General features: G+C 37.5%; 1 protein-coding gene across 22 annotated transcripts in view; it reads left to right on the forward strand.

The window, feature by feature from the left end:
• Nucleotides 1–13,966, forward strand: part of FBXW11 (F-box and WD repeat domain containing 11) — a 124,708-nt gene that overhangs the window by 24,637 nt on the left and 86,105 nt on the right. The window lies entirely within an intron of this gene.

Below are 13,966 nucleotides of genomic sequence, written 5' to 3' on the forward strand. Positions count from 1 at the left end.
TTATTTTTTTGCTCAAGGTCACATAGTGGTTTTCTCTCTCCAAAGCCTTGTGCTCTTTCTCATCCCCCCCTGGGGTGAGAAAAGAAAAACTTTGATTATTTTGGGGGCTGCACCTCTAGCTGTCAGCTTAGTTTGAGGAGTGTTAGGTGGTGGCTTGGGACTCTCGAGAGCCAAAGGATTAGGAGCAGCAGGGTCTCGAGGCTCTAGGTGGGCAGCAGCAGATTCTCAGTGTTTGGGGAGATTGAGTAGAAAAGGGAGAAGCCTTGACTGCGCCGCCCAAACTGCCTGTGTAAGCCCTCACACTTTCTTCCCTCCCGCATTCCAGGCTTGACCCCTTCTCCTCAGTTGTCTTTCCGCTGTCGGCGTTTAAGTTGGCTTTTGTCAATAATGTAGTAGTTAATGCTTCCTGGGGGCCTGCTTTGCATGCAGCAGGTGCTGTCCCTCTCCAGCCCTTTCCCACAGCTGACTTGCTTAAGGTCACGCAGTGTTGGACTGGGATCTTAATCTGCCTCTGCCTGGGTATTTTTTTAGCCTCAATAGGTTTTTTCATGAAAGAAAGCTACCCTAAGTAATTAAAATCTATGAAATCATGGGTTTGATGTGCTAGTTATACATTTTGTATAATATATATTTAAATTAAATGTATAGCTATTAAAATAGCTATTAAACATTAAAACACCTTTATTTACCACCAGAATTCACCTTGAATACCAAATCTTGGGGAAACATTGCCTTAATCTACCTTCTTAAATTTATTCATCCATCCATTCATGAATAGTTCAGTATGTATCTGTGAAAGATAAGGAGTTAAAAACAGAGCAAAAGACTGTAAAATACACCCACAAAGTACACAATTCCATTATTGCGCCAAAAAAATTAACAGTAATTTCTTTAATATCCACTTGCCTAATTTTCTCATAAGTAACTTTTAAATTAATAATTTTTTTTAAAGCACTGTTTCAGATTTACAGAAAAATTGAACAGATAGTACACAATTCTCGTGTATCATCCCTCCCCCTGCACAGTTTCCATTATTAACCCTCTTACGTGGGTGTGGTGCATTTGTTCAGATTAATGAACCTTATTGATCTGTTATCATGATTAACTATAATCCATAGCTTATTCAGATGTCCTTAGTTTTACCTCATGTCCTTTTTCTGCTCCAGGGTTCCATCCAGGATCCCACCTTCTGTTCAGTTGTCATGTGTCCTTAGGCTCCCCTTGGCTGTGTTAGTTTCTCAGACTTTTTTTTTTATTTTGTTTTAAAAGATTCTGTTTTTCCTTTTTCTCCCCCAAACCCCCCGGTACATAGTTGTATATTTTTAGTTGTGGGTCCTTCTAGTTGTGGCATGTGGGACACTGCCTCAGCGTGGCCTGATGAGCGGTGCCATGTCCATGTCCAGGATTTGAACTGGTGAAACCCTGGGCCACTGAAGCGGAGCATGTGAACCCAACCACTCGGCCACGGGGCCAGCCCCCTCAGCCTTTATTTTTGGTGCCTTGCCAGTTTTGAGGAGTACTGGTCAGGTATATTGTATGGCTCTCTATTGGAATTTGTCTTCTTCTCGTAGATTGTTTTTTATAGTTGGTTTTTTTCAATTCAGGAACCAAACTTGGTTCACACTTTGCATATAGTTAATAGTTTCTTAGACCTTTTTTTGTCTATAAAAATTACTTTTCCTATCTTTTATTCTTGCCATGTATTTGTTGAAGGAACTGGGTTGGTCGTTTGTTCTGTATAATTTCCCAAATTCTGATTTTGCTGATTATGTTTTCATTAGATCTACATATTCTGTTGCCTTTGTATTTCTTGTAAATTGATAATTAATACAGAGGTTTGATGGATTCAGATTCAGTGTGTTTCTGTCTCAATAGAAAAACAAAATAAAACAAACAAAAAACCCACAACCCGTGCTCTTCCCACTGTGCCATGGTGCTTTCTTGTTTTTGTGATACTCTCTATCCTCTCCAAGTAAGTGATTCTTGAAGAAACATAGGATTCTATGCATGTGCATTTTTTTCTGAGTTAAAAACTGCACAATTTATTGATGGTGGATAGTGAAGAAATAACCTGGTTGTGGAATGCGCACCTGTTGTTGTCAGTTTTGCCAAGGACAATGATAATACATTTTATGGCACTGACAATCAGTATTAGAGTAGTATTCCTATAGTTTTTTATTTTCAGCTTTTTCCTTTTTCTCAATTCAGAAATGTAATGACTTTTGCTGTTAGTATACACTTTATAAACCTTACTTTATTCCAAAAAAAAAAGGATTTGAGTGGCTACAGTGACACACACAATGTAGAAAGATAACAAGAAAATAAGTGGGGGGCCAGCCTGGTGGCTCAGCGGTTAAGTGTGCACGTTCCGCTTTGGTGGCCCGAGTTCGCCAGTTTGGATCCCAGGTGTGGACATGGCACCACTTGACAAGCTATGCTGTGTTAGGTGTCCCACATATAAAGTAGAGGAAGATGGGCATGGATGTTAGCTCAGGGCCAGACTTCCTCAGCAAAAAGAGGAGGACTGGCAGCAGATGTTAGCTCAGGGCTAATCTTCCTCAAAAAGAAAAAAAATGAAAAAAAACAAAAATAAGTGGGAAAGTGAAGATGAAAGGAAAAATAAATATAGGAAAATATGATGAAGGCAGGGATGAACTTATACAAAAATGCAGAGAACAAGGTTAGTTGTCATGGGAAGGGCAGAGATTAGGGCTTGCTTGCAATAGTATTCTGTGTCTGCGGCAGTTTCTGATTCTTAGATGATAAATATATTCCTTTCTCTAAGGTCATTTATTTATTTATTTGGTGTTTGTACTTGGTAATACCAATCTTGTTGCTTATTTTGAATGAAGTGCCTGTAAAAATGTGGGTCAGGTTTCTCAGTATTGGGTTTCAGAGTTCTTTGGAAAATCAGGACTCTCCTTTTTTCTAGGGTGCTTTCTTTCTGCAGTCCTTTTGGAGTTTTGATTGGTTTATCCTGTTATATATATATATATATATATGTAGTTTCTTTCTCTTGTATCTGTGGTATAGCATGAATGAGATATTCTTGGAACATTTAGCTTTGAATCCCTTTGTTTATCAATAGAATAAAATGACTTCGTGGGAAAGTAAATATAAATTTAAGAATATTTCATCTGCAGAATACTGTATCTTTATGATGTTGGCCATGTCAGGTACCTTTTGTGGGTTTCGCCTATTTTGTTTGAACTAAATGTTCAAGGTGTGTTATGCTTTTTCCACTTGAAAGTGCAGAAACCCAACTCAAACTGGCTTAAGCCAAAAAGGGAATTTAAAATGTGAAAAACCCGGAGGTGGAGGTAGATTCAGGTTTCTTCCTCATGTGGTGCCTCCCAGTGGTAGCTCCAGGCTCTCCCTTGTGGGAGCATGATGGCGTCACCAGCTCCAGCTTTCATCTTCTCTTGTTCAAGCTCAGGAGGCAGGAGTTTTTCTTGTGGTTGTGGTTCCCGTAGAAGTCCTGCGATTCAACTTAGAGGATGTGCCCATCCGTGAATCAGTCACTGTGATTAGGCGATGTGGCCGAAAAACAAGTATCCGTCATCAGCCCCTTAAAACTCTGACATTCTTCTCTAGCCTCCTGATCAAGTTATTGCTCTACATGTGAACTTTCTGGACTTGACATTGTTAATTATTTGATAATTTAACATATTTACTTTCTACTGTGTACAGGCACTGTAAGGACCTAAAAACATTACATTGTAAATTGGTAAATTGCATTAGTGATTGCTTTGTTTCTTGTAAATTATTTTGGAAATAAAACAGCCAGTTAAGATAAGTTAGTCCAATTCTTATAAGAAAATTTATTACTTTAAGTATTTTCCTGTGGTTTGTAGACCAATTTTTGGTTTTTGAATTTGATTATTTTCAAAGTAAGAATAATGTCACCCTTTCAACCTTTCTCACTCACATTCAATCTTGGTAGCTGTTTCTGTTGTTTCTCTGTAGACTTTTAACTCATCAATTAAAAGAAATGTGGATTATGGATTGTTCTTTCTCTTAAATGTAGCAGGAATGTCCTTATGAGGTTTGTTTTCTGATCCTCCCCTCAGTTCTGTATTCTCTCCAAGTTAGTGAAAAATTTATTATGATGGTGACATCTGTGTTCTTTGCTTTGTAGAACATCTTAACTACGGCTTATAGCTGAGTCATTCATAAAGTTATTAAAATAATGGCATTGAACAGGATTTTTGGCAAAGAAGTCCAGTATCTCTTAAATGTCTCTTGGGCCTTTACATCATGACTTCCTTACTTCCTTTCTGTGAGGAGTTCCAGTGCTGTAGTCTACCCATATTCATATGTGCTCTTGCAAAAGGAGCCTGTAACTTATCGGTTAACTTTATTGTAGCACGTGTTTAGCAGTAATCTGCTATGGAGACTGGGTGCTTTCAAGGGAGTACATACCAAAAGTACCACGTGAGAGATTGAGAGGTCCTGGGCTCGAAAAATGTTTTAAGAAGATGGACAGAATGCTCTATAAAGTCCCTTTCAGCTGCAGAATTTAATGAAATCTCTGACTTCAAGCAGTGAGAACTCCCCTTACCACCCAGTTGCTTACAGGAAGCAGACAATGTGAAGTGAATGAAAGACGTCCTTGCTGTGCATCGAGCAGCAGGGAACCCTGACTGAGGCAGTCCTGGCCCTTGGCTGGAAGACAGATTCATTGTTCTTAGAGCCCAGCGGATTGTGAGACACACAGTCTCATTCTTAGTTGAAACCAAGGTCAGCTTGGGATACGAGAACAGTGGGACTATATGAGAAAGTAGAGCAAGTGTAAAGTTTACTATCAGTTTAATTAAGGGATGAGAAAATGTGTCCCTTTATATGCGTTAGCTTTGATAACTCTCTTCATGCTTTTCCTAGCTAAAGAAGCAAAATTTTGATTACCACTGTTTTCTAAATCCGTGTGTATGTGTGTGTATGTGTGTATGTCTCTCTCTGTACCTACTTGGAATATGTATTTCTTTGGGATAGGGGCTGGTTAGGTCTCTGAAAATGAGTATGTATTTGAGAAATGAGCAGTGTTTAGAAAAGAGTAGAGGGCTTGTTTAAGTGGCGTAAGGTTTGCATTCAGAAGGTTTCTTAGGACCAACTTTCATTCTACAGGTGCTTATCCAGAGCTTGTAATCAGACAGGAAGCATATTAGATGATGGAAGCTTTGAACGTCTTTGGAGGTGATTTTTAAAATACTATTAGTTAGTTGGGTTTAAGTTTTAATACTCTTGAAAGCAGTGAAACTGCATTTCTTTAAAATATTTTGTACTTCTTTAGGAATTTAGCCATCTTTCTTCCTTTAGAGAACTGGGAAATAATATAGCTTTATTTCTAGAAATAGTTTTTGATAGGAGAATATTTGATTTTGAGAGTTCTTGTGTTGTCTGTTGAAGCATTTAGTATACCAGCATGTTCAGTAAACTTTTTTGAATGAATAAGCAGTTGAAAAAGTTAAAATAGGATTATGATAGGGTCTTACTATAAGTGGGTCAAACCCATTGACAGTAGATGTAATAATATTCCTCAAAGTAATATCTCTTCCTAGAAAAAATGAGAATGCTCACTGTATCAGGAGAAGAAAAGTTTTCACTTTCTCTATGTTCTAATGTTCTTTTAAAAACATGGTAAACTTTGCAGTCTCACATGAAATTAGGGTAAGGATTTTGGCTCAGTGTATGATAGGGCAATCATATCTTGTTGTGCAGATGCTTCCAGAAATTCTCTAAAGTGTTTTGGCTTGTGAGAGTTTGTAGAAGGACCAGGAAGGGATGCAGCCAGCACCCGTGTCTGGAATGGTATGGAAGGGAAAGTTGGACTAGCTCAGAGCGGGGCCAGGTGCCCTGGTATAGATAATGAGAGCCCATGTCGCCCAGTTTTCAGATGATGTCTAAAAAACAAGATAAGTTTTTAGTTCTGTCACCTGGAAGTCCTCTCAGGTGTCATGTAATATGAAATATGGATTGTCAGATATTTAGAAGTGGTAGCCTCATAAAACGAAACACCATTGCTTAAGAGTTTTTTCGCTACTCTCACTTAGCTATCTAGAAGCCACAGGCATTGAAATGAATTTAAGATTGTATCTTTGTCACCTCAGAGGCCAACCAAACTCTGAGCAACAGTGAAACTAACTAGTTTAACTCCAACTGCTTTCCACCCTTATTGAAGGAGAATGGCCTAGAATCAAGGGGCAAGTGCTGAGACTAAGATCCCCAAGTAAAAGTGTGGAAATGCCAGTTACTCTATTTTGAGGTGGCCTGGAGAAGAGAGGACTGAGAAACTTGAGGACTGCATTGCCAGTTGTATACTGGCTGCATCTGAAAAAATATAGTAGACAAAAAGAATAAAATAAAAATCACCTGTATTTAATTCCAGATTTTTATATGTATATTATATTTTATTAAGCAAAAACGGGATCGTAATGTGAGTCCTGATTTGTAAGCTTTATTTTCTTAATGTTTCTTGAACGTCTTCAGTGTATTGTAACTTTATTTCCATATATTGTAAACTTCCTCCTTTGTCAATAAATTTACTTCTACACCATGATTTTTATTTGGTGGACACATAATATTCTGTCTTCTGGATGAGCTGTGATTTATTTAACCAGTCCCTATTGTCCAGCATTTTATCCTTTGCTATTATGACAGTGATATGCTGAACATCTTCTCAGCTATATTTTTGGACATGTCTTTGTGTAAAATTGCTGAGTCGGATAATGTGTGTGTTTTTCAAGGCTTGAATATGTATTGAGAAGTTGCACACGAGAGGTTGTACCAGTTTCACTTCATCAGCGATATAGATGAACGACAAGTAGATAACATTTGAAAATAAATCAAAGGAAATTTCTGCTTTAGGGAGTTTAATGTCAAGCAAAGGAAGTGATAGGCAGTATAATTCAGGGACGAGGGTCGGGATTTTGGAGTCAGAGAGAATTGCAGTTCTGCCACTTGTGACCTCTGGCAAGTTATTTGATGTCTCTGGTCCTTAGTTTCTTCCTCTGTAAAACTAAGGTACCTGTCTGGGTAGAGGTGGTGTGAGAGTTAATGAGATCACCATACCTGTGCAGTGTCTGGCACATAGTAGGCACTCGGAAAATATAAATTTGCATCCTCCTCCCAGTTTATCTTTTTTTTGTAAATGTTCATTTATATTTTTATTGAAAATGAGGTTAAACTTAGAGTTTAGTGGTCTTCCCCTAGTCCTGAATAATGTTCCTAACTGGACCACAGATGCTAACTAATGAAGGCTCAGATGTGCTTAATTTAACTGTCGTTTAGTTCTGTCCAGTCTCAGGATTTGTGCCTCTTGGATAAACCCCATTGGGATTTGGTTTGGCCTGATCTGACCTGGAGCTGGTGGGGGGATCTCTTCCTTTTTGGCAGCTGAACCTCAGACTGATCTAGTACAACTCAGGACCCATGTGGCCATGCCGGAAATAGATTATTTTGTTACATCCTGTTCTCTGTCATGCTCTTAGAATAGAGATTCCGCTTTCCCCCTCATACATCTAATCCTTTCCCTCTCCCCCTTCTGTAAGAGCTCTGAAAAAGCTGGTGACATTTTTGAATCATAGTTGTGAAGTGGACAAGGATTTTTTTTCCTTTGGAATTAATTACCCAGGAATAAGCTCTTATCATTTGGACGTTCACTGCCACCTCTGAAGGTCACTAGGTAAAATATTTTTCTAGTATCCAGCATTTTAACACATTGTAAACTACAGGTATTTAAGTTGGACTCAAAATTAATTCTTGAAGAAAGAATTTGTTTTTAAGTTGTCAAGCTACTCTTTATAACAACTTATATAACGTATAATTAAACAAAATAAAGCATCACTTAAAATTACGCAGATGGCATTAAAATATTACCGTAAGTACCGGACAGTAGTTGGAAGAAAATCGGAAAATATCTAGATGAATAAAAATTCAAAAAGAAAAATGACCCTTTGTTCCTCTACCATAGATCACTGCAAAGATCCGTTTCAGTTTTGTTAGCTTTTGGGTTCTGGTATCTTTTCTTAAATAATCATTCAAGATAGATAATTGGACATTTAAAAGATTTTTTTAATAGTGGGGTTTAAGGAAAGCTTGGGCTCTGGCTTTGAGTCCTAATTCCACTACTGTTTGGCTGTTTGTTTTTTTTTTTAATTGAGGTAACATTGGTTTATAACATTATATAAGTTTCAGGTGTACAGCATTATCATTTGCCATCCGTATACACTACGGTATGCTCACCACCAAAAGTGTAGTTTCCATCGGTCACCATACAGTTGACTTCCTTTACCCGTTTTACCCACTCCCCAACCCTTTCCCCTCTGGTACCATCAATCTCTTGTCTGTGTCTATGAGGTTTTTATTATGTTTGTTTGTTTTTTATTCCACATAAGAGTGAAATCATATGGTATTTGTCTTTCACAGTCTGACTTTTTTCACTTAGCATAATACCCTTAAGGTTCATTCGTGTTGCAAATGGCAACATTTCATCTTTTTTATGGCCGAGTAGTATTCCATTGTGTGTGTGTGTGTGTGTGTGTGTGTGTGTGTGTGTGTGTGTATGTATACACACACACCACATCTTCTTTATCCATTCATCCATCATGGACGCTTAGATTGTTTCCATATTGTGGCTATTGTAAATAAGCTGCAGTGAACATAGAGGTACATGTATCTTTTCAAATAAGTGTTTTCATATTCTTTGGATAAATACCCAGAAGTAGAATAGCTGGATCATAAGGTAGTTCTCTTCTTAATTTTTTGAGGAACCTCCTTACTGTTTTCCATAGTGGCTGCACCAGTTTACGTTCCTACCAACAGTGCACAAGGGTTTCCTTTTCTCCACACCCTTGCCAACACTTGTTATTTCTTGTCTTTTTGATAATAGTGTTTTGCTGTTTGAATCTCTAAAACTTGGTAGATGGTGAATTTTAGTTTTCTTTATTCTTATCCTTTCTTCTCTTCCTCTTTCCATTACCTCGTTCTCCCCATACTCCTTTCTTGCCTGAACATAGAGCCCAGTCTGAACATACCCTGTGGAGTATTGTCTGCAGTTCTACAAAACCGTTGCTGAGAATTAAAGATGAACTTTCTTGGTTATATGTCACGTAGTTGCTGTCAAATTCTGTTATGATAAAACACCATTATAAGGAAAAGAAAGTCTCTTACACATTAAGGCAGTGGACCAGTTCACTTCTTTAATGGCTTTGGAAAATACCTTTAAATTGTGAATTAACTTTTATTTTACAACCTAATGACTATATGATGATTCTTGGTTTTAAAAACAATACAGTTATTTTGGTAAGAGTTTGCTATTTCTTAGAGGTTGCCATGAAACATTTTAACAGCAGAAGCCTAGGTTCTGAATCTTAAAAGATGCTTTTAACAACTGTGTGGCCCTGTTTTCATTACGACTGCTGCTGTTTCTTGAAAAGCAACAGTCTGAGAATTCAGGCACAATAGGATAGTTCCTAATTTGGATTAATTTTAATATGTGCTTTATGTGCTGTGAGATGAGGACAGCCTCCAGCAGGAACTTACTGGATACTCCAGCTTTCACACCCAGGTTTAGAAAGCTGCAGTTATATAATCTCTTTGAGCCCACCTACTGTGTGATTCTTCAAAACCAAATCCCCACTACCCGACAGAGATGCCCAGTGGAGAGGTGTTAGCGCCAAATGGTTACCGTAAAGAGGATCTTTTATTTCACTTGTTCTGTATTTGCTAGCCCCCATTTCATTATCCTGGGGTTCTTTCCTTTATATCCTATCAGTAGGGCATGGTGAAGTTTTCTTGGAAAAAAAGAACCTAGACTGAGTATGAAAATTGACTTTAGACATGTACTTCCAAAGGTAAGTGCTGGCCCTGTGGCTACTCTTTGTAGCCCAGCTGAAAGAGATTTGCATTGGTTGTAAAACAAAAATGAGAGGTTGTCTTGTAGGTTCTATAAAAGACATCTTTCTCACTTCTCTGCAAATCATGCTTCACTCCAGCTGCCAAGGGTTATTCCTCTGCTTAAATAGTTTAATAGTTGTCTCATTGCCTCTAGCAGTGGTTTGAATATTAAAGTTTTTGATGCCTCACTGGAAGGAATTAAAAGATTCAAAACACTGTTATTTCACAGTATCTATAAAAACACATACATGTTTTTTGTACTGTTTATGTTCTCTTTCGTTGGGTTGCTGTTGAGCAGACTTCCCTCTATTTTGCATGTGGCAAATGTTCCCCAAATGTTCTGGAAAACATAGAATCTTTCTTTGATGCTGGCTTGAATTGGCTTGGCTTTGGCTTGATATTATGCTTTATCCTCTACCGCTTAGTCTAAAAACCTTACCCCCACCAGTGCGTTGCATGACACTTCTATTCCTCCGACAGATATTGTTGAAATAGCATGTATGCTGAGTTGTAGGAAAAAAATCTTGTACCTATTGATAAAAAATTGGACTGCACATCTGGGAAGGATTGGCTCTTTACCAGTGAGCTATAGCACATGGTTTAAGAGCCATTGTCCTGCAGGACGAAGTCCCAAGTTTGATAGAATGATAAGGAGAGGCCTCTGTGATTTGACCCCTCCCTATCTCTAAGCTTTCCTCATCTCACACTTACATACTTTAGTAATGTTAAATTAATTGCAGATCCTTGCATAAGATGTGCCATTTCTTAGCTCTGTGGCTTTGCTTATGCTATTTATTCTGCCTGGAATGTCTTTCTCTTCTTTTCTCTGGCTGCCTCCTACTCATGGCTTAGTTCAGGCATCCTCCTCCTTTGGGTGGTTAAGTCTATTTGTGTGTGTGTGCGCGCGCGTGCGGACGCGCGTGTATTTACACTGCACATTCTCAAGATGCCTGCTTATGAGCTCCTAGAGGTGAGAGAGAATATCTTAAGTGCTTTTCTGTCTGCAGATAGATATAAGTTCAGATAAAGTTTTTGCTGAATGGAATAGTATTTAAGCCACTCAAGTTGGTTATCTCACGCATGATGATAGGAGTTAGAAGAGGCTGATAATGATCCTGTGGGAAGTGGCTTAATGAAAAAACTTGGGAGGATTTATAGAAAACCTGTAATAAGGCAGATTTCTGAATGTGGCATTAGAGAGAGGATTAACATAAAATACCTCTTTCGGTAGCTTTTAAAAGAATTGCTTCTTTGAGAAGGAATCAGGGCAGGATATTCAAAACAGTCCCATCCAGAACCGGACCAAAGTTAGCTTTTGTGAGTTCTTCTTCAAGCCAGCCAATCAGAAGACAAGGTGCCTGCAACCACTTTTTCTTTTTGGTTTGCGGTTCCTATGGCAATAGGAAGAGAGCCTAGGACATTCCTCTCCTACCTCTTTTAATAATTTTTGCTTTTGAAAAATGGCAAAATCTATTATTCTTCTTGTCTTTACTGACTTACGGTGTTTCTGCATGGTGGCCCTGATTTTGGTTTTTGATTGATCACTGGTTATGACAAAATTAATAAACACTATCAGTTTCCTTAACTAATGTTATTTTCTTTGGCTATGGAACTTACAAATATAATCAATCTAATTGAGTATTTGCTGTTAATATTAGAACCCTGTGTGAATTGTTTCCTGTTCTCTTTGAACAGTCCTAAATTAGAATACTGGTCATTGCAAGTAGCTAAATGTGAAATTAAAGCAAACGTTTCTTGGGAGTTTTCTATTCCTGAAAGGCCTCTCTGAGGTATTCCCATTGTGATCCCCCTGGGTTTCTCTTGAGCTAGAGGCTGAAATCGCAAGAGGAAAGAAACTTAGTTTGTATTGTTGTTAGCTTAATAAGTTGGTCAATAAGTATCTGTTAAAATTGGTAAATACCCATGGTATCAGGGTATGTTCTTCAGAGATATTTTAACAGTGAGGTAACATTCCAGAAGTTTAAAGATAGACCACTATTAACTTAAAAAAAAAAAAAAAAAGAGAGAAGCAATAGTCTATACTGTAAATATAGCTAATATAAAGAAATTTTTGCCTTATTCAGTTCAAGAATGATGGATAATGGTTATTCCACAATAGTCAACATGGGATTCCAACCAGGTCCCTAGATTTTAAAATTAGAAGCTTCAGGAATCAATTCCTGCTGTGGTCCTAGCTGCATTTTGTGCTCTTAGGTTGATAAATGTGGAACTTTTATTTTTATCTGATATTTTCAAATTAGATCAATATTCTCTTGGTCCATTAGACCTAAGAAGAACCTTGTTTAGACCACTAGATACAGAGTTCCTTACTAAAAGGTCAGCGTATTTCCTGGAGTTTTTTGTGTTGAGTAAAGACTAATTTTCAGCAATGTGGTTGGTCACTTAGCTTCAAGGAGTGAAGGTCTGGCAGTTCTAATACCTTAGATAAGTGCTGGCATCATTCTCCACACCCCACAGCATCTTCATGGATGTTATAAAAGATAAATCCTTGGAAATTAGACCTTCAGAGGGTCGTTTAAAAATCTTTTCCTGAATATACAAGTTCAATATCAAGCTTTGAATACTTATAATAAATGGTTAATATTTTGAAATTAAATTTTCATAAAATTTTCTTTATGTTAATTGTCTTGCATATTTTTATAAGTGTTGATTAGATCATAAGATGGTAGGAAACCTTGGGAAGATCATTATTTTTCTTCTTTGGGCTTTGGTTTCTTCAATTCTAAAATCGGGGGCAGGAGATTGGTCTAAGTGGTCTTCCAGTTCCCACAGTCTATGATTCTTTGATTTATTGAAAATAAATTTTTTTTGAGTTTTAGATCTGAAGTTGTTAGCAGAATCTAATCAGGGTACAGTACCTTATGCATTTATGGTTTTTACTCTTTGACACAAATACATATTAAACCTTGCAGAAGGAATCTCACTGTTTGTACTGAATAAATGAAAATTGATTTGTAGATGCGGTTTGGTTTTAATTTGGTATTAGTTGCTAATTGCAGGTGTAATCCTTAAAGTCTATTCTCAGATCTGAGTGATTCTGTGATTTGGATAACCACAAAGATTCCAAAAAAAATTTCAATTGAATTATGAGGATGTTGGGAGTTTATTTAAATTAAATAATCTATATATAACTATAATGTGTCTGCACCTTTTTGTTGCCCATCTGCTTCTGATACATGCTAATGTAAGCATTCTTTGAATAAGCATTTTCTAGATATCTCTGGACAGAGAGAGTTTGTTGTAGTGGAAAGAAAACAAGTTTGCTTAGAGTCAGACAGGAGTAAATTCTAGTCCTAATTCTGTCCTCAGTTAGCCCTTGCTCCCTTGCACCTTGAACAAGTTGTTATTTGAACAAATCAAGCTCTCCTTTCCCGATCCTTGGTTTCCTCATCTGTCAAATGGATATTTGCCGGGGTTTACTCTGTCAGCTCTCTAGCATATAACAAGAGCTTGATAAATGGCAGCTGCTTTCATTATATTGTAGAAATATTTATTTAGCATCTTTTGTGGCACTCTGAAAGTATTCAAGTGACAAAATATGTATGGTTGGAATATCACTGATACTCTTCTATACTGGCTGTGGTAAGCTTTGAATAAAGGCACACATTGAAAATGCGTGGCATTTCGTCGTTACCAAAAAGCTGCTCAATTTTTAAATGTCGTTTGATTTGGTTTTGTATTCTTTAGAGCCTTTTCTAAATGATCTCAATTATCTAGTTAGATTATAGATGAGATGTAACTAGAAAGTGACAGATGCTGGATAGGAACCTAGGTCTATCTGATTTCAAGCAAAGCTGTTTTTGGTTTTATTATAGTTGGGCTGACCATAGAATTTATCTACCAAAGCAGAACACTTTTGAGAGTGAAAGTTATGCTGAGACGAGTCTAAACGTGAACTATCCTAGGAAAATGAGGGTGTTTGACCATCCTAATTATAGCTAGGATAAACAAGTTTATGAGGTCAGGTCTAAGACCTCTGGAATATTTTGGTTGAACCCAAACACCCACCTTCAGTTTTTTTTTGCATGATTATTGATTTTGCTTTAGTAAA

The sequence above is a fragment of the Equus caballus genome, chromosome 14 (genome assembly GCF_041296265.1).
Source record: "Equus caballus isolate H_3958 breed thoroughbred chromosome 14, TB-T2T, whole genome shotgun sequence".
Lineage (NCBI taxonomy): Eukaryota > Metazoa > Chordata > Mammalia > Perissodactyla > Equidae > Equus > Equus caballus.